The sequence below is a fragment of the Sapajus apella genome, unplaced genomic scaffold (genome assembly GCF_009761245.1).
Source record: "Sapajus apella isolate SASKATOON/1434 unplaced genomic scaffold, GSC_monkey_1.0 scaffold51, whole genome shotgun sequence".
NCBI lineage: Eukaryota > Metazoa > Chordata > Mammalia > Primates > Cebidae > Sapajus > Sapajus apella.
This window is the reverse complement of record NW_022436991.1, coordinates 14,468,564-14,489,338: the sequence shown is the minus strand read 5'-3', so window position 1 is coordinate 14,489,338 and position 20,775 is coordinate 14,468,564. Positions and strand designations below refer to the sequence as shown.

The 20,775-nt window shown below is 48.0% G+C and overlaps 1 pseudogene; it reads left to right on the top strand.

The window, feature by feature from the left end:
• The first annotated feature begins 511 nt into the window (after positions 1-511).
• On the top strand, positions 512-1,772 carry LOC116526746 (annotated as a pseudogene).
• Positions 1,773-20,775: the final 19,003 nt, after the last annotated feature.

The window sequence follows — 20,775 nt, the reverse complement described above, 5'->3', positions numbered from 1 at the left end:
CAAAGCAGGAGGATTGCTTGAGGCCAGGAGTTTGAGGCCAGCATTAGCAACACAATGAGAGCCTGTCTCGCTTTTATTTTTTTGAGACCAAGTCTCACTCTGTTGCCCACGCTGGAGTACAGTGGCGCAATCTCAGCTCACTGCAACCTCCGCCTCCGGGGTTTAAGCGATTCTCCTGCCTTAGCCTCCTGAGTAGCTAGGACTACAGGCGTGAGCCACCATGCTCGGCTAATTTTTGTATTTTTAGTAGAGACGAGGTTTCACCGTGTTGGCCAGGCTGGTCTTGAACCCTGACCTCAGGTGATCTGCCCGCTTCAGCATCTCAAAGTGCTGGGATTACAGACATGAGCCACCATGCCCGGCTGAGCCCATCTCTTAAAATTGGCCCTCTGCTCCTCCCACTGGACAGACAGCTGCATCTTCTCTAGCATCCCTGAGACACTATAGTGAAGGTGAAGATCGGAGTCAACGAATTTGGTCGTATTGGGCACCTGGTCACCAGGTGCTTTTAACTCTGGTAAAGTAGATACTGTCGCCATCAATGACCCTTTCATTGACCTCAACTACATGGTCTACATGTTTCACTATGATTCTGCCCATAGCAAATTCCATGGCACCGTCAAGGCTGAGAATGGGAAGCTTGCCATTAATGGAAATCCCATCACCATCTTCCAGGAGCAAGATCCCTCCAAAATCAACAGGGGCAATGCTGGTGCTGAGTACATAGCGGAGTCCACCAGCATCTTCACCACCATGGGGAAGGCTGGGGCTCACTTGCAGGCGGTAGTCAAAAGGATCTTCACCTCTGTCCCCTCTGCTGATGCCCCCATGTTCGTGATGGGCGTGAACCATAAGAAGCATGACAATAGCCTCAAGTTCATCAGCAATGCCTCCTGCACCACCAAGTGCTCGGCACCCAAGGTCATCCATGACAGCTTGGTATTGTGGAAGGACTCATGACTACAGTCCACACCATCACTGCACCCAGAAGACATCCCTGACTCTGCTGGCGCTGCTAAGGCTGCCGGCAAGGCCATCCCTGACCTGATCGGGCAGCTCACTTGCATGGATTTCCGTGTCCCATTGCCAATGTGTTGGTCGTGGACCTGACCTGCCTTCAGGAAAAACCTGTCAAATACAATGAGATCAAGAAGGTGGTGAATGGGCCGGGCGCGGTAGCTCACGCCTGTAATCCCAGCACTTTGGGAGGCTGAGGTGGGCAGATCACGAGGTCAGGAGTTTGAGACCACCCTGGCCAACATAGCGAAACCTCGTCTCTACTAAAAATACAAAAATTAGCTGGGCATGGTGTTGGGCGCCTATAATCCCAGCTACTCGGGAGGCTGAGGCAGGAGAGTCGCTTGAACCCGGGAGGCAGACGCTGCAGTGAGCCAAGATTGTGTCACTGCACTCCGGCCTGGGAGACAAGAGCAAGACTCCATCTCAAAAAAAAAAAAAAGAAGGTGATGAAGCAGCATCGGAGAGCCCCCACACTTCCTGGGCTACACTGAGCACCAGGTTGTCTCCGCCGACTTCAGCAGCGACACGCACCCTTCCACCTTCGATGCTGGAGCTGGCATTGCCCTCAACGACCACTTTGTCAAGCCCATTCCCTGGTGAGGCAATGAATTTGGCTACAGCCACAGGGTGGTGAACTTCATGTCCCACCTGGCCTCCAAGGAGTAAGACCCCTAGACCACCAGCCCCAGCAAGAGCACTATGGGAAGAGAGAGAACCTCACTGCTGGGGAGTCCCTGCCATACTCCAGTCCCCCACCACACTGAGAATATCCCTTCCTCACGGTTTCCATTCAGACCTCCTGAAGAGGGAGGGGCCTAGGGAGCCCCGCCTTGTTGTGTACCATCAATAAAATCCCCTGCACTTAGCCAAAAAAATTTTTAGAAATTGAAGTTTAAAAAAAGATGACCATCGGCTGGGCATGGTGGCTTATGCTCCTAATCCTAGCACTTTGGGAGGTTGAAGTGGGCAGGTCGCAAGGTCAGGAGTTCAAGACCAGTTTGACCAACATGGGGAAACCCCGTCTCTACTAAAAATACAAAAATTAGCCAGGCGTGGTGGTGTGTGCCTGTAATCCCAGCTACTTGGGAGGCTGAGGCAGGATAATCGCTTGAACCTGGGAGGTGGAAGTTGCAGTGAGCCGAGATTGCACCATGTCGCACTTTAGCCTGGGCGAAAGAGCCGGATTACATCTCAAAAAAAAAAAAAAAAAAAAAAAGTGACCATCTACAAGCTAAGGAGAGAGGCCTCAGAAGACACCAACCCTGCTGACGCCTTGATCTTGGACGTCTAGTCTCCACAATTGTGAGAAAATCATTGTCTCCTTGTGTAAACCTCCTAGTCTGAGGTGTGGTTGTTCCTCAGTGTCCACGAGGATTGGTTTCAGGAATTCCCACATATCAAAACTGGCAGATGCTCAAGTCTTCATATAAAATGGTATATTATTTGAAAATAATCTATGCAGTATACTTTAAATCCTCTCTAGGTTACTTAGAATACTTAAATCAATGCAAATGCTATGTAAAGAGTGGCTCTACTGTATTTTTTTTTGTATTTTATTGTATTGTATTTCATTTTTTTAGAGACAGGGTCTTCTCGGTTGTCCAGGCTGGAATGCAGTGGAATGGTCATAGCTCACTGCAGCCCTGAACTCCTGGGCTCAGTTGATCCTCCCACCTCATCCTCCAGAGTAGCTTAGACTATAGGTGTGGGCTACCATGCCCAGCTAATTTTTTTTTTTTTTTTTTGTGACAAAGCCTTGCTCTGTCACCAGGCTAAAGTGCAGTGGTGTGATCTTGGCTTACCGCAACCTCTGCCTCCCAGGTTCAAGCAATTCTCCTGTCTCAGCCTCCTGAGTAGTTGGGATTATAGGCATGCGCCACCATGCCTTGCTAATTTTTTATTTTTAGTAGAGATGGGGTTTCACTATGTTGGTCAGGCTGGTCTCGAACTCCTGACCTCAGGTCGTCCACCCGCCTCTACCTTCCAAAGTGCTGGGATTACAAACCTGAGCCACCGCGCCCAGCCTATTACAATGTTTTTTCAAATATATTTGACCTGTGGTTGGTTGAATCTGTGGTTGCAGAACTTGAGGATGTGGGGAGCCGGCTGGTTTTTTTTTGTCATGGCAGCCCTCATAAACTAATGCAGTGCATTTCCCATTCATGTCAAATGCATCTGAAAGCAGGTTGTCCAAGATGCTGTGGCCACAACACAGAGTCTCAAGCTCCACTCTCTCATCCACTTTCTATTTTCAAGGTCACCTCTTGGGCCCACATGGCTGCTGGAACTGCCTTACTCCAGGCAACAAGAAAGTGCGGACAAAGCTTGTGTTCCTTCCTTTTTTCTTTTTTTGTTTGAGATGGAGTTTCACTCTTGTCTCCCAGGCTGGTGTGCAATGGCGTGATCTCGGCTCACCGAAACCTCTGCCTCCCATATTCAAGTAATTCCCCTGCCTCAGCCTCCTGAGTAGCTGGGATTACAGGCGTGCACCACCACACCCAGCTAATTTTGTATTTTTAGTAGAGATGGGGTTTCTCCGTGTTGGTTAGGCTGGTCTCGAACTCATGATCTCAAGTGATCCACCTGCTTCAGCCTCCCAAAGTGCTGGGATTACAGGCATAAGCCACTGTGCCCAGCCTGATCCTTCCTTTTAAGACAACTTCCTACAAGTCCCATAGAGCCATTTTGCTTACATCTTATTGGCCACTGCTTAGTCATATGATGACACCTAGTTGCAAGGGAGGCTGGGAGCCCAGCTAAAGGTAAAAGTTTATTCCTAAGGAGGAGGGAGAGAATGGATGCTGGGAGAGGCACCCAGTGGCCTCTGCCACAGACTATGATCTCAGACCACATACTCTAAAAGGCATGAAGAACTTTCTTACTTTTTCCATGAGTCAGCAAAATTTCTTTTCTTTCTTTTTCTTTCTTTCTTTCTTTCTTTTTTTTTTTTTGAGACAGAGTCTTGCTCTGTTGCCCAGGTTGGAGTGCTGTGGTGCAACCTCAATTCACTGCAACCTCCATCTCCCAAGTGACTCTCCTGCCTCAGCCTCCCAAGTAGCTGAGATTACAAGCACACACCACCACGCCTGGCTAATTTTTGTTATTTTTAGTGGAGATGGGATTTCACCATGTTGGCCAGACTGGTCTCCAACTCCTGACCTCAGGTAATCCACCTGCCCTGGCCTCCCAAAGTGCTGGGATTACAGGCATAAGCCACCGCGCTCAGCCACTCAGAATAATTTCTACTGCAAGTTAGGATGGCACTTCCACCTTTCTATGTGAATGTTTATATTTCTTGGTAACTTTTGAAGTGCCAAGCCATGGTGGGCAGTGTCTGTCCATGCAGGTGTGCCTGAGACATCACCCCGCAGCCTCCTGGCTCTCAGCTTACACAGGCTGCCTTGTTTCTGTCTGTGTAGCTTTTTGGTCTCTCAGGACCATGCTAAAGGCTCAGAGAATGTTCAGCTACTCTCGTGCCCACAAAGAACCAAGGCATTGTGTGAAGCATTCTCCCCACTGCTGTTTTTTTTTTGAGACAGGAACTGGCTCTACCCCACAAGCTGGAGTGCAGTGGTGTATCATGGCTCACTGCAGTGTCCACCTCCTGTATTCTAGCAATCCTCTTATCTCAACCTCCCGAGTAGCTGGGAGAGGTGTGTGCCACCTTGTCTGGCTTACTTTTGTATTTTTTTTTTATAGAGATGGGGTTTTGTCATGTTGCCCAGGCTGGTCTCCAATTCCTGGGCTCAAGCAATCCTCCTGCCTCGGCCTCCCAAAATTCTGGGATTACAGATGTGAGCCACTGTGCCAGGTCCCATCTGCTCTGATGTTTCTCAAGTGTCCCTCTGGGGTCTCATCAGTTTTCACCCAAGAAGTAGAGTTCAGAGCTTCTCCATCTGAGATTTCCCAAACTCTCTCTCTCTCTTTTTCCCATTACTTCCTCTCTGCCTTTCTCTTTTCCCCCTACCTCAGGGGCATCTGAAAGTGACAAGTCCTATTTTTGGCCTTTATCTTTCTCCATTAAGGACTTAAGCTATTGGAGGCTGGGCACAGTGGCTCACACCTGTTATCCCATCACTTTGGGAGGCTAAGGCGGGCAGATCACCTGAGGTCGGGAGTTTGAGACCAGCCTGACCAACATGGAGAAACCCCGTCTCTATTAAAAAAATATATATAAAATTAGCCAGGTGTGGTGGGGCCTGTAATCCCACCTACTCAGGAGGCTGAGGCAGGAGAATTGCTTGAACCTGGGAGGCGGAGGTTACGGTGAGGTGAGATCACGCCATTGTACTCCGGCTTGGGCAACAAGAGCGAAACTCTGTCTCAAAAAAAAAAAAAAACTATTAGGTTGCAAAAGCCCAAAACTCATGGATTTTCCCTGCTTTTCACCCTCTCCCACTTCTCTCCTGAATGTGAGACAAAGACAGGTTTTAGATTAACAGTAGGGAAGGAAAAAGAAAATAAAATATCAGGCTGGACGTGGTGGCTCACACCTGTAATCTCAGCACTTTGGGAGGCCAAAGTGGGAGGGTCATTTGAGCCCAGAAGTTTGAGACCCGTCTGGGCAACATAGCAAGACTCTGTCTCTACAAATAGTAATAGTAATAATAATAATAATAGTAAAAGTTTTTTAAAATCAGGAAATTAAATAAAATGTAAACCCATGTCTCAAAAAATATGATCCTGCCATATTTGCAATGAAGTGTCCCGTGGTTAGCACTATTTGGCATTCCTCACTTACCTTTCTGTTGCTGTTGCCACTAGAGAGTCTAGAAAAGCTAAACTTCCCCTTTCCCAGCCTCTCTTGAAGCTTAGCAAGGTGGTATTTCCTGGTCAATAAGACAGGAGCAGAAGGCTGTTCAAGATTTACAGGAAAGCTTGGATTTTAGTCGACAAAAAATTGGAGAGGGGACAGATGTGGCTGGCATCATTTCTTTCCTTCTGCTTCCTACTTGAATGTGAACACTACTGGGTATGGTGACTCACGCCTGTAATCCCAGAACTCTGGGAGGCTGAGGTGGGCAGGTCACCTGATGTCAGGAGTTCGAGACCAGCCTGGCTAACATGGTGAAACCCTGTTTCTACTAAAAATAAAAAAGTTAGCTGGGTGTGGTGGTGCACAGCTGTAATCCCAACTACTTGGGAGGCTGAGTCAGGAGAATCACTTGAATCCAGGAGGTGGAGGTTGCGGTGAGCTGAGATTCCACCATTGCACTCCAGCTTGGGCAACAACAGCAAAACTTAGTCTCAAAAAAAAAAAAAAAAAAAGTGAGCACAATGCCTGGAACTGCAGCAGTCATTTTGCTACCATGAGGACAAGGCTAAGAGAATCATACAGATGCCATGGCACCATAAGCAGCTGTATCTATATAGTATCATTTATTTACTATTAAGCGAGAAAAATCTCTGCTTTTAAATAAAAAGAATCCCAGGTCATGGTAGGAGCCCCTGGATCAGGCTATGCCCAAAAGCCACCTACATCTAGACTTCTGGACTTTTGTTATTTGCTGCTGAATGCATTCCTTTTCTTTTTTGAGACGGAGTCTTGCTCTGTCACCCAGGCTGGAGTGCAGTGGCATGAGCTCGGCTCACTGCAACCTCTGCCTCCTGGATTCAAGCGATTCTCCTGCGTCAGCCTCCCGAGTAGCTGGGATTACAGGCACCTGCCACTACACTTTGCTAATTTTTGTATTTTTAGTAGAGACAGGGTTTCACCATGTTGGTCAGAGTGGTCTCGAACTGTTGACCTCAGGTGATCCACCTGCCTTGGCCTCCCAAAGTGTTGGGATTACAGTCGAGAGCCACCGGGCCCCTCCCTGAAAGCATTTTTTTTTTTAGAGACAGGGTTTCACCATGTTATGTTGGTCAGGCTGCTCTCGAACTCCCAACCTTAGGTGATCTGCCTGCCTCAGCCTCCCAAAGTGTTGGGATTACAGGCGTGAGCCACTGCGCCCGGCCTTGAAAGCATTCTTAATATAGATATATTATTAAATTAGCACAAATGCTTTTCTCTTGATTGTCACAAACTATGCTGGGGACAGTGACAGTGACAGGCATCTTGATTTTTTTTTTTTTGTTTTTTTGAGATGGAGTCTCATTCTGTTACTCAGGCTGGAGTGCAGTGGTATGATCTTGGCTCACTGCAACCTGCCTCCTGGCTTCAAGTGATTCTCCTCCTCAGGCTCCCGTCTTGAACTCTGAACCACATGGATGCAAGACCATTTCTAACCATCCTTCCATCATGCTCAGCCCAGGTCTTGCCACTAGTTCTGTCCTGAGAGTTCCCATGCCAGCCTCTATTTTTCAGAGTGGGTCATGTGTGTAAGATAACGTTCAGGGCGGACTGCGTGGAAACTCTTGATCGTCACGCAGGCTGCAGGATGGAGACAGTCCTCCAATTACTGTCAACCTTAGGACCCACCACCTGGCCTTGGCCCCCCTTTCTCTGCAGCAGACCTCATAAACTAGTGTTTGAGTCAAGTCCGGACCTATCTACTAGAAGTCTTCTACAGGAGATGTCATTGCTATGGTCTGAATATTTGTGTCCCTCCAAAATTCACGTTAAAACCTAACCCCTGTGGTGATGGCATTCAGAGGCGGGGCCATTGGGAGGACATTAGGTCATGAAGGCTCTGCCCTTGTGAATGGGATTTGGGTCCTTATAAAAGAGGTTTGGGCTGGGTGTGGTGGCTCACACCTGTAATCCCAGCACTTTGGGAGGCTGAGGCAGTGGGTTGCTTGAGCCCAGGAGTTCAAGGTCAGTCTGGGCAACATAGCAAAACCCTGTCTCTACAAATTAGCTGGATGTGATGGTGCATGCCTGTAGTCCCAGCTACTACTCAGGAGCCTGGGAGGTCAAGACTGCAGTGGGGCCGGGCATGGTGGCTCACACCTTTAATCTCTGCACTTTGGGAGGCCAAGGCAGGTGGGTCATTTGAGATCATGAGTTCAAGACCAGCCTGGCCAACATGGTGAAACCCTGTCTCTACTAAGAATACAAAAAATTTGCCTCACCATAGTGGCACACACCTGTAATCCTGGCTACTCAGGAGGCTGAGGCAGGAGAATCGTTTGAGCCTGGGAGGTGGAGGCTGTAGTGAGCCGAGATCGTGCTACTGCACTCCAGCCTGGGTAACAGAGTGAGACCCTGTCTCAAAAACAAAAAGAAAAAAAAAGGTGGCCAGGCATGGTGGCTTATGCCTGTAATCTTGGCACTTTGGGAGGCCGAGGTGGACAGACCATGAGGTCAGGAGATTGAGACCATCCTGGCTAGCATGGTGAAACCCTGTTTCTACTAAAAATACAAAAAAAGTAAGCTGGCCGTGGTGGTAGGCACCTGTAGTCTTACCTGCTTGGGAGGCTGAGGCAGGAGAATCATTTGAGCCTGGGAGGTGGAGGTTGTAGTGAGCTGAGATCGTGCCACTGCACTCCAGCCTGGGCAACAGAGTGAGGCTTCGTCTCACACACACACACAAAAAGGTTTGAAAGAGCCTGCTTGCCACTTCTTCCATGTGAGGACACAGTAACAAGGTGGCATCTATGAGGAACAGGCCCTCACTAGACACCAAATCGCCCAGTGCCTTGATCTTGGACTTCCCAGCCTCCAAAACTATGAACAATAGATACCTGTTGTTGGTAAATACCCAGTAAATGTTGTCATAGCAACCTGAATGGACTAAGACAGTCATGATGTACTGGGAAGGTTCCTGGCTGCTCCAAGGGGTGGTGCCAGACTCAGGGCCCCTCTTCTTGTTTTTTTTTTTTAGATGGAGTCTCGCTGTGTTGTCCAGGCTGGAGTGAAGTGGTGCCATCTTGGCTCATCAAAACCTCTGTCTCCCAGGTTCAAGCAATTCTCCTGTCTCAGCCTCCCAAGTAGCTGGGATTACAGGCATGTGCCCCCACACCAGGCTAATTTTTTTTTTTTGGTATTTTTAGTAGAGATGGGGTTTACCCCATGTTCTCCAGGCTGGACTCAAACTCCTGGCCTCAAGTGTGGATCCCTCTTTTGTTAAAGCCAACTGGAATTGCTTTTCTCTCCAAAAAAAAAAAAAAAAAAAAAAAAGCCTCGAGAATTTCAGCCCGTGACGAACATTGTGGCATGCAGGCAGCTAGGCTGAAACCTAAAGCCCAAATTGCCTGCGGTCAGATCCATTTCCATGCACTGATTGACCGGAGTCTGAATCCAAGGTCTCCCTCGGAGAATTTGTGTGCTTGCAGCTTTTCCTGATGTTTGTACTCTGCCTTGTCTCTGAGGATTTCCAAGACCATTGGGTTCAGCCCAAATTGCATCTCTCTCTTCTCCACGTTTGCCAGTGCGGTGCATTTGGCACTGAAGTACGTGCCATCTCATCTGTTATTGTCCTGAGATGGTCTTTAACTCTTGGCAAACTTGGGCTGCTCTTCAACTTTTCTCTTTTGATGTTAACTCCTCCAGACCAGTGGCTGGCTCTTATTGATTTAATTTTTCCACGTAGCTCTTAGCATGGGGCTTAGCACATTGGACTTTTTGTGGCAGCATGGGATGATGGAAGGAACGCTGGTCTTGCATCCTGGCTCTGCCACTTACTAGATGGATGACCTTTGACAAGTTAGTGAAGTATTCTGAGCCCTATGAGAATTGCTGTGAAGACTAAATAACATAACGTGTGCCTTATTCCATTCACGTTTCAATAACAAGAGATCATACACGCTGGGCGCCGTGGTTCACGCCTGTAATCCCACCACTTTGGGAAGCCGAGGCAGGCTGATCACCTGAGGTCAGGAGTTTGAGACCAGCCTGACCAACATGGCAAAACCCCATGTCTAATAAAAATACAAAAAGTTAGCCAGGTGTGGTGATGGGTGCCTGTAATCCCAGCTATTTGGGAGGCTAAGGCACGAGAATAGCTTGAGCCTGGGAGGTGGAGGTTGCAGTGAGCTGAGATCACGCCACTGCACTCCGGCCAGGGCGATGGAGCGAGATTCCATCTCGGAAAAAAAAAAAAAAAAAAAAAAAAAAAGGAATATAAACTGTGTGGCTTACAAACAACAGAAATTTATTGCTCACAGCTCTGGAGGCTGGCAAGTCCAAGATCAAGGTGCTGGAAGGTGCTTCCTATTTCTTACATGGCACCTTCCACCTGTACCCTCACACGGCAGAAAAGGCAAGGAGGGCAGTTTTCTGGGACCTCTTTTAAAAGAGCATTAATCCCAATCATGAGAACGCCACTTCCATTACCTCGTCACCTCCCAAAGACTGCACCTCCTAACATCGCATTGGGAGTTAGGATTTCAAAATATGAATCTGAGGGAGACGCAAACATTCAGACCATAGGAACGTGTCATTCAATTGTTTGTTCAATCAATATTTATTTATTCAATCAATTTTATTTATCTATTTATTTTTTGAGATGGAGTTTCACTCTTGTCGCCCAGGCTGGAGTGTAATGGTGCGATCTCAGCTCACCACGCCCTCTGCCTCCCAGGTTCAAGCGATTCTCCTGCCTCAGCCTCCCGAGTAGCTGAGATTACAGGTGTCTGCCACGATGCACAGCTAATTTTGTATTTTTTTTTTTAGTAGACATGCAGTGTCCCCATGTTGGTCAGTCTGGTCTTGAACTACCGGCCTCAGGTGATCTGCCCGCCTCGGCCTCCCAAAGTGATGGGATTACAGGCATGAGCCACTGCCCCCAGCTCTATTTATTCGATTTTTTTGAGTACTCATTCTATGTCAGGCATGGGGCTACGGACTGAAAATACAATGGTGAGTGTATAAATTAAGATACACTTTGGTTGGCTGGGCGTGGAGGTTCATGCCTGTAATCCCAGCACTTTATGAGGCTCAGGTCAAAGGATTGTTTGAGGCTAGAAGTTTAAGACCAGCCTGGCAACACAGCAAGACCCTGTCTGTATTTTTTTTTTTTTTTATTAAAAAACTTTTTAGCCGGGTGCGGTGGCTCAAGCCTGTAATCCCAGCACTTTGGGAGGCGGAGGCGGGTGGATCACGAGGTCAAGAGATCGAGACCATCCTGGTCAACATGGTGAAACCCCGTCTCTACTAAAACTACAAAAAATCAGCTGGGCATGGTGGCGCGTGCCTGTAATCCCAGCTACTCAGGAGGCTGAGGCAGGAGAATTGCCTGAACCCAGGAGGCGGAGGCTGCGGTGAGCCGAGATCGTCCCATTGCACTCCAGCCTGGGTAACGAGCGAAACTCCGTCCCCAAAAAAAAAAAAAAAAAAAAAAAAAAAAACCTTTTTAAAAAGATACACTTTGGCCGGGTCCAGTGGCTCACACTTGTAATCCCAGCACTTTGGGAGGCCGAGGCGGGCAGATCACCTGAGGTCAGGAGTTCAAGACTGGTCTGACCAATATGGTGAAACCCAGTCTCTACTAAAAATATAAAAATTAACCAGGCATGGTGGCACATGCCTGTACTCCCAGCTATTTGGGAGGCTGAGGCAGGAGAATTGCTTGAATCCAGAGGCGGAGGTTGCAATGAGCTGAGATCACGCCATTGCACTCCACCCTGGGCGACAGAGTGAGACTCTGCCTCAAAAAAAAAAAAAAAATCCAGAAGGGAGGATTTATCTGGCCTGGTTTTGATCATGTGCCCCTCCCCTTTGCTAGAGGATAGCAGGCCTTTGATTTCAATCCCTACTAACTGTATTTATTTATTCATTTATTTATTTGTGGTGAGATCTCTGCTCACTGCAATCTCTACCTCCCAGGATCAAGTAATTATCTGCCTCAGCCTCCCAAGTAGTTGGTACTACAGACTTCCACCATGTGCTTGGCTAATTTTTGTACTTTTAGTAGAGATGGGGGTTTCACCATGTTGGCCAAGTTGGTTTCGACCTCCTGACCTTAGGTGATCTGCCTGCCTCGGCCTCCCATAGTGCTGGGATTACAGATGTGAGCCACCGCGCCTAGCCTACTAAGTGTATTTAATGAGAGGAGGAAAACTTCAAAAGGAAATTGAGAGTTGGATGTTGGGCAGGCTGGAAACAAGTGCTGCCACTCTCTTCCCATTTAGAGCCTTCAGCCTTGGGAGGCCCATAGTAATCACAGGCTCCCGCAAAAGTGCTGCGTGAACCAGAGTGACCTCCACAATGGAGAAGTACCGGCCAGCCAGACTCGCGTGAGCTGAGAGATCAAGGAGAGCTTCCCGGAAGAAGTAACACTGGGCGTGAAGCTTTGACAGGGATAATAATACTATATAAAAAGAGCGGGGCTGGGCGCAGCGACTCATGCCTGTAATCCCGGCACTTTGGAAGGCTGAGATGGGTGGACCATCTGAGATCAGGAGTTCGAGACTACCCTGGCCAACATGGCGAAACCCCTTCTCTACTAAAAATACAAAAAATTATTTGGGCGAGGTGGTGGGCGCCTGTAATCCCAGCTGCTTGGGAGGCTGAGGAAGGAGAATTGCCTGAACCTGGAGGCAGAGGTTGTAAAGAGCCGAGATTGTGCCACTGCACACTCTCTCTCTCTCTCTCTCTCTCTCTCTCTCTCTCTCTCTCCATGTATATAGACTAATTTTAGTGTATATATATATACTAAAATTGATATTTACATATATATATATATAAATTAGTCGGGTGTGGTGGCACATGCCTGTAAGTCCTAGCTCTTTGGGAGGCTGAGGTGGGAGGATCACTTGAACTCAGGAGCCAGAGGTTGCAGTGAGTTATGATTTTGCCACTGTGCTCCAGGCTGGGTGACAGAGCAAGAGCTTGTCTAAGTCAAATCAATCAACCAGCCAATCAATCAATCAATCAATCAATAAAGGGGGGATAGCGAAGAGAAGGACATGTGTAATAGCCAGGAAGTACTACAATAAATGCACATTTCTCTCATTTCCTTCCTCACTCAATGTGCAGGGCTGAAGCTTTCTATTTTTAGTCACCTCTGGGAAATGGAAAAAGTGGCTAGGTGTGGGCCAGGAGTGGTGGCTCACGCCTGTAATCCCAGCACTCTGGGAGGCCGAGGCAGGTGGATCACAAGGTCAGGAGTTTGAAACCAGCCTGCCCAAGATGGTGAAACTCCATCTCTACTAAAAACACACGAAAAATTAGCCAGGCGTGGTGGCGCATGCCTGTAATCCCAGCTACTCAGGAGGCTGAGGCAAGAGAATTTCTTGAACCCGGGAGGTGGAGGTTGCAGTGAGCTGAGATTGCACCACTGCATTCCAGCCGGGTGACAGAGTGAGACTCCATCTAAAAAAAAAATGTGGCTAGGTGTGGGGGCTCAGGCCTGTAGGCACTTTGGGAGGTTGTGATGGGAGGATCCTTTGAAGTCAAAAGTTTGAGACCAGCCTGGGCAACAGAGCAAGACTTCATCTCTATTCTATAAATTTTTTGAAAAATTAAAAATAGAAAAGGGAAAAAGGGAGATAAAATGAACATGATTTACAGATGATACAGCCTTATATCTGGAAAACCCAAGCAAATCTGTTGCAAAACAAATGATAAAAATATTCAGTTAGTTAGCTGGGTCCAAGATTAAAAAAAAGGAAATCAATTGCTTCCTTATTTATACCAACACCAACCACGTAAGGGATGTAATGGAAGGAGTGACCCCATTTACAATAGCAACACAAAAGATGAAAGACCTAAGAATAGATTTAACAAGAAATGCATAAAATATATATGAAGGAAACTTTAAAATGCTGCTGACAAAGGCAAAAGAAAACCAGAACTCATGGAATGACAGACTTATTGTTGAAAGAGCAAAGTCAATAGCATAAAGACATCACTTCTCCCTAAGATGATCTATACAATTAATGCTATTGCAATTAAAAGTAATTCTCCAGCCGGGTGTGGTGACTCATGCCTGTAATACCAGCACTTCGGGAGGCCAAGGCAGGCAGGTCACTTGAGGTCAGGAGTTCGAGACCAGCCTCGCCAACATAGTGAAACCTGTCTCTACTAAAAACACACACAAAAAAATTAGCTGGGTGTGGTGGCAGGCTCCTGTAATCCTAGCTACTTGGGAGGCTGAGGCAGGAGAATCACGTGAACGCAAGAGGTGGAGGTTGCAGTGGGCCAAGATTGTACCATTGCACTCCAACCTGGGCAACAGTGAGACTCTGTCTCAAAAAAAAAAAAAAAGAAAAAGAAAAAAAAAGAAAAGAAAAGAGGAATTCTCTGCCTGTTGAAAGCTCAACAATTATTTAAAGCTCAGCTCAAATACCATCACTTCCTACATGAAGCCCTTCTGAAAGTTAGGATGTATCAAGTTAGTCTCTTGATTTTTATTTCATTCATTCATTCACTTTTTTTTTAATTTGTTTCTTCTTTTTTTATTTTTTTGCATGCACTTAGGGCATATTTTTTTTTAATTTTTAAAGATGGAGTTTCACCATGATGGCCAGGCTGGTCTTGAACTCCTGATCTCAGGTGATCCACCCACCTCAGCCTCCCTCCTTCATTCATTTTTGACACTGAGTCTTACTTTGTTGCCATGCTGGAGTGCAGTGGTGCGATCTCAGCTCGCTGCAATCTCTGCCTCCTGGGTTCAGGTGATTCTCCTGCCTCAGCCTCCCAAGTGGCTGGGACTACAGGCACATGCCACCACACTTGCCTAAGTTTTTGTATTTTTAGTAGAGATGGGGTTTCATGGTCTTAGCCAGGATAATCTCAATCTCCTGACCTCATGATCCGCCCACCTCAGCCTCCCATAGTGCTGGGATTACAGGCATGAGCCATTGCTCCTGGCCTTATTTTATTTTTTGAGATAGAGTCTCACTCTATTGCCCAGGCTGAAGTGCAGTGACAGGATCTTGGCTCACTGTGGCCTCTGCCTCCCGGGTTCAAGTGATTCTCCTACCTCAGCCTCCCGAGTAGCTTGGACTACAGGCGTAAACCACCATGCCTGGCTGATTTTTGTATTTTTAGTAGAGACGGGATTTCACCATGTTGGACAGGCTGATTTCAAACCCCTGAAGTTAGGTGATCCACCCACCTTGGCCTACCAAAGTGCTGGGATTACAGGTGTGAGCCACTGTGCCTGGCTGTTTATAGTTTCTTGACTTTAATTTAATTCTGCTTTTGGTGACAGTCTTGCTCTGTCGCCAGGGTGGAATGCAGTGGCGCAATCTCAGCTCACTGCAACCTCCACCTCCTGGGTTCAAACAATTCTCCTGCCTCAGCCTCCCAAGTAGCTGGGACTACAGGCATGCACCACCATGCCCAGATAATTTTTGTATTTTAGTAGAGACAGGGTTTCACTATGTTGGCCAGGACGGTCTCGATCTCTTGACCTGGTGATCTGCCCGCCTCAACCTCCCAAAGTGCTGGGATTACAGGCATGAGCCACTGCTTTTGTTCTTTTATTAGAATTCTTGACTAACACATGTGGCTCTCCTTTAAGAATTAGAACCTTATGGATTCATTTAATTTTTAATTTTGTTGTTGTTGTTGTTGAGACAGAGTCTTGCTCTGTCACCCAGGCTGGAGTGCAATGGCGCGATCTCGTCTCACTGCAACCTCCACCTTCTGGGTTCAAGAGATTCTCCTGCCTCAACCTCCTGAGTAGCTGCCATTATAGGAGTGTGCCACCATGCCTGGCTAATTTTTGTGTTTTTTAGTAGAGACAGGGTTTCACCATGTTGGTAAAGCTAGTCTTGAACTCCTGACCTCAAGTGATCCACCTGACTTGGCCTCCCGATGTGCTGGGATTACAGGTGTGAGCCACCTGCCTGGCTTTATTTATTTATTTATTTTGAGATGGAGTCTTGCTCTGTCGCCCAGACTGGAGTGCAATGGCTCAATCTTGGCTCACTGCAACCTCCGCCTCCCGGGTTCAAGTGATTCGCCTGCCTCAGCCTCCCAAGTAGCTAGGACTACAGGTGCACATGCCAGCATGCTCAGCTATTTTTTGTATTTTTAGTAGAGACAGGGTTTCACCATATTGGCCAAGCTGGTCTTGAACTCCTGACCTCAGGTGATCCACCCATCTTGGCCTCCCAAAGTGCTGGGATTACAGGCATGAGCCACCTTGCCCAGCCTTTATTTATTTATTTTTAAGAGACAAGGTTTTGCTTTGTCACCCAGGCTGGAGTGCAGTAGTGTGATCACAGCTCACTGCAGCCTCACTCCTGGGCTCAAGCGATCTTCCCACCTAAACTTCCTGCGTAGCTGGGACTACAGATGTGAGCCACCACACCCATAGAATAAAAACTTTTTGAAGGGAAAGACGCTCTCTCTCCTGTCTCTGTGTATCAGGGAAATAGCGACCTTGAGGCTTAGGACGCCTGGAGTCCCAAAAGTCAGGCCACAGGCAGGCTTTGTCTGAAGTGCAGAAGCAGTGTCCCCATCCCTTCTCCTACCCTCCTTGTCCCTGTGCTGGCTGGAATCCTGGGATTGCTACCTGATTCTGCTTCTTGCCATCACCCCTACTGGGACATGGTATTGCCTCCTGCTGTCTTGGAACCTAAACTTGGCCAGTGCTGGGCAATTGTTTTGCTCCATGCATCGAGTCCTGGCAGCCGGCCTGGCTTCTTCCTGGGAATGAAGTCACCAGTCCCTGGTTTGGGTTCGGCTTCTCCAGTCTCAAAACAACAGGCTGGGCTGGGCACAGGGGCTCAAACCTGTAATCCCAGCACTTTGGGAGGCCGAAGTAGGCAGATCACCTGAGGTCAGGAGTTCGAGACCAGCCTGGCCAACATCGTGAAACCCTGTCTCTACTAAAAATACAAAAATTAGCCAGGGGTGGTGACTGGTACCTGTAGTCGCAGCTACTCAGGAGGCTGAGGCAGGAGAATCGCTTGAACCCTGGAGACGGAGGTTGCAGTGAGCCGAGACTGCGCCATTGCACTCCAGCCTGGGCAACAAGAGTGAAACTCCATCTCAAAAAAAAAAAGTTGGGGGAGAGAAACGTGAGATTTGGAGTGAAATTCTGGAGGGAGGGGGATGCCCTGAACAGCCAGGCATTATGGGAGATGAGGCGCTCAGGAAAAAAGGGAGTAGCAGCAGCCCAGCTGAAGGATTGTGAAAAAAGGCAGAAAGTATGGGGAGATAGAAAGCTGAAAGGTTAGGTTATTTGCTGTGGTCAGTGACAGAAGTCCTCTCCTCTGTATCCTCAGGAACTTTAGTAAAATGCATAGCCCCGCAGGGTGCAGTGAGTCCCTCCCTGCTGGTGTGGAGATAAGAAACTGGAAATAAAAGACACAAGACACAGAGATAGAGAAAAGAGAGTTCGGGCCCAGGGGTCCACTGCTACCCAAAGCACGGAGACCAGCAGTGGCCCCGAGTGCCTGGTCACTTTGACTTTTATTGAGTACAAAGCAGGGGGCGGGGCAGGTGGGATGAGGTAATGGTGGTCAGTGATCGGATCAGGTAAATCACGTGTCTTGGAGGCAGGGGACCCAAGACTGAAGAAGCCGAGGCGAGGAGAAAACCTAAGATGTCAGCACTTTTTTCATACTTGTCAAGAAATAGCAAGGTCACTAAGATTTATGTTACTATTACTAATGCTTATCTTCTAAGAAAAAGAGGAACCAGGTGCAGAAGCAGAACTTGAAAGTAGCCACGGAATGTGACCGCTGAAGCACAGCGTCACAGAGACAATTAAGTCCCCGGATGTCTGGGGGCCTCCCTGATAGCCGTCAGGCCTACCACAGGGGCTTGGAAGAATGGAGTTTTCTCCTAACTCCTCCGGGGAAGGAGACATCTCGGCCATCTTGGACGTCTCCTTCCCTAGCTAGCTGAACAGCGGGCGCTTTCACAGCGCTGACACTGTCACACAGCCAAGGTGCCCTCCAGCAGCCCTTATGCAGGCGTGACAGAGGTCTTACAGCATCTTGCCTTAGGGTGTCCAATGCCACTTTAGTCCCATGCTTCTTGACCTGAGACTTATTAGTAAGATTAAAGATTATATGATTACAGAGATGTATATATTTGTGATTACATGTGAATAGCTATGTGATTATATATGATTATATATATAGGAATAACTATGTAACTATATCTCTATTTCTAATTCTATATTTATATGAGAACATGCTGAGGCTTCAGACCCTTGCCTCAGCTCTTGTGGGGGTTTCCCCACAACATCCCCCCAGCTACTTGAGATGCTGATGTGGGGGGAATCTCTTGAGCCCAGGAGTTCAAGGCTGCAGTGAGCTGTGATTGCACCACTACACTCCAGCCTGGACAAAACAGCCAGACCCCATCTCCCTGAAAAAAAAAAAAAAAAAAAAAAAAAAAGCAGGGCACAGTGGCTCATACCTATAATCCCAACACTTTGAAAGGCCGAGGTGGGAGAATTCCTTGAGCCTAAGAGTTTGCGACCAGCTTGGGCAACACAGTGAGAGACCATTTCTACAAAAAATTTAAAAATTAGTCAAGTGTGGTGGTATATACCTGTAGTCCCAGCTACTCGGGAGGCTATGACAGGAGAACTGCTTGAACCCAGACAGCAGAGGTTGCAGTGAGCCGAGATAGTGCCACTGCATTCCAGCCTGGGCGACAGAGCTAGGCTCTGTCCCCCCGCCCCTCCAAAAAAGAGAAGAAATCTATTATTTCAATGGCCAGCTAAAAGTGAAGGTGAGAGGTTGAGTTCAAGCTCTGAGGGGTCTCATAATCTGAAAATTACATGAGCTTTTCGGAAGATGTGAGTATGTCTTGGGGTTGGATGGCAGGGGTCTTGATGAACGAGTCTTAGGTACTTCTTGTCTTTTTTTTTTTTTAGACAGAGTCTCGCTTTGTTGCTCAGGCTGGAGTGCAGTGGCGCAATCTCTGCTCACTGCAGCCTCCACCTCTCGGGTTCAAACTATTCTCCTGCCTCAGGCTCCTGAGTAGCTGTGATTACAGGCATGTGCCACCATACCTGGCTAATTTTTATTTTTAGTAGAGACGGGGTTTCACCATGTTGGCCAGGCTGGTCTCAAATTCCTGACTTCAAGTGATCCACCTGCCTTGGCCTCCCAAGTGCTGGGTTTACAGGCATGAACCACTGTGCCTGGCCTAATTCCTGTCTTTTAAGTGTACTGTTAGCAGATGATGGGCCAGGTCTCAATGTCAGGTGGCTGCCTATCGGTTGGTTGACTGGAGTTATGGACAACTGATTTTTTTTTTTCACCACATTGGCCAGGCTGGTCTTAAACTCCTGATCTTGTGATCCGACCGCCTTGGCCTTCCAAAGTGCTGGGATTACAAGTGTGAGCCACTGCGCGTTGGGATTACAAGTGTGAGCCACTGCGCCCGGCTGATAACTGATTTTTTATAGTTCTACAAGAAAAGAGCTCTGGCGGCTGGGCGCGGTGGCTCACGCCTGTAATCCCAGCACTTTGGGAGGCCGAGGCGGGTGGATCACGAGGTCAAGAGATCGAGACCATCCTGGTCAACATGGTGAAACCCCGTCTCCACTACACAAAAAATTAGCTGGGCATGGTGGCACATGCTTGTAATCCCAGCTACTCAGGAGGCTGAGGCAGGAGAATTGCCTGAACCCAGGAGGCAGAGGTTGCGGTGAGCCGAGATCGTGCCATTGCACTCCAGCCTGGGTAACAAGAGTGAAACTCCGTCTCAAAAAAAAAAAAAAAAAAAAAGAAAAGAGCTCTGGCTAGATATAGTGGCTCACACCTGTGTGAGCTAGAACTTCCTTCCAGCATGGCATTTGCAAGTAATCAGACTTCTGTCTGGTGGCTGGCTTGCCCTAGAGGAAATGGTTTGAGTCCCAGGCAAAGCTCTAAAGATTTTAATAATCTCACCTTGAAAGTCACACTCCATTCCAAGCATCTCTCTCTTTCTCTTTCTTTCTTTTGCTTTCCTCTCCTTCCTTCCTTCCCTCCCTCCCTCTCTCCCTCCTCCCTCTCTCTTTCTTTCCTCTTTCTCCACTCCCCCCCATCTCTCTCTCTTTCTCACTCTGTTGCCCAGGCTGGAGTGCAGTAGTGCGATCTTGGCTCACTGCAACCTCCGCCTCCTGAGTTCAAGCGATTCTCTTGCCTCAGCCTCCTGAGTAGCAGTGACTACAGGCGCATGCCATGATGCCTGGCTAATTTTTGTAATTTTAGTAGAGATGGGCTTTCTCCATACTGGTCAGGCTGGTCTTGAACTCCTGACTTCAGGTGACACACCTGCCTCGTCCTCCCAAAATGCTGGGATTACAGGCGTGAGCTACCATGCCCGGCCTTCCTTCCCTCCTTCCTTCCTTCCCTCCCTCCCTTCCTTCCTCTCTCTCCTTCCCTCCCTTTCTTTTCTTTCTTTCTCTCTTTCTCTTTCCCTCTCTCTCTCTCTCCTCCCCCCTCCTCCTCTCTCTCCACGCTCCCTCTCTCTTCCTCTCTCTCTCTCTTTTTCTCTCTCTTTTGTCTCCCTGTGTTGCCCAGACTGGAGTGCAATGGCACTGTCATGGCTTACTGCAGCTTCGATGTCCTGGGCTCATACTATCCTCCTGCCTCAGCCTCCACATAGCTGGCACTACAGGCACACACCACCATGTCTGCTAATTATTTTTATTTTTGTAGAGATTGGGTCTCACGATATTACCCAGGCTGGTCTCAAACCTCTAGGCTCAAGTGATCCTCCCCACTTGGCCTCCCAAAGTTCTGGGATTACAGGCATGAGCCACTGTGCCTGCTCAGATTCACTTTTGATCAATGAAATGGGTGGAATAAAGCCAGGCAGGGTTCCTGTAGTCCCAGCTACTTGGAAGGCCAAGGTGGAGAATCGCTTGAGCCCAGGAGGTCAAGGCAGCAGTGAGCTGTGTTTTTGCCACTGCACTCTAGCCTGGGAAACTGAGCAAGACCCCAACTCAAAAAAAAAAAAAAAAAAAA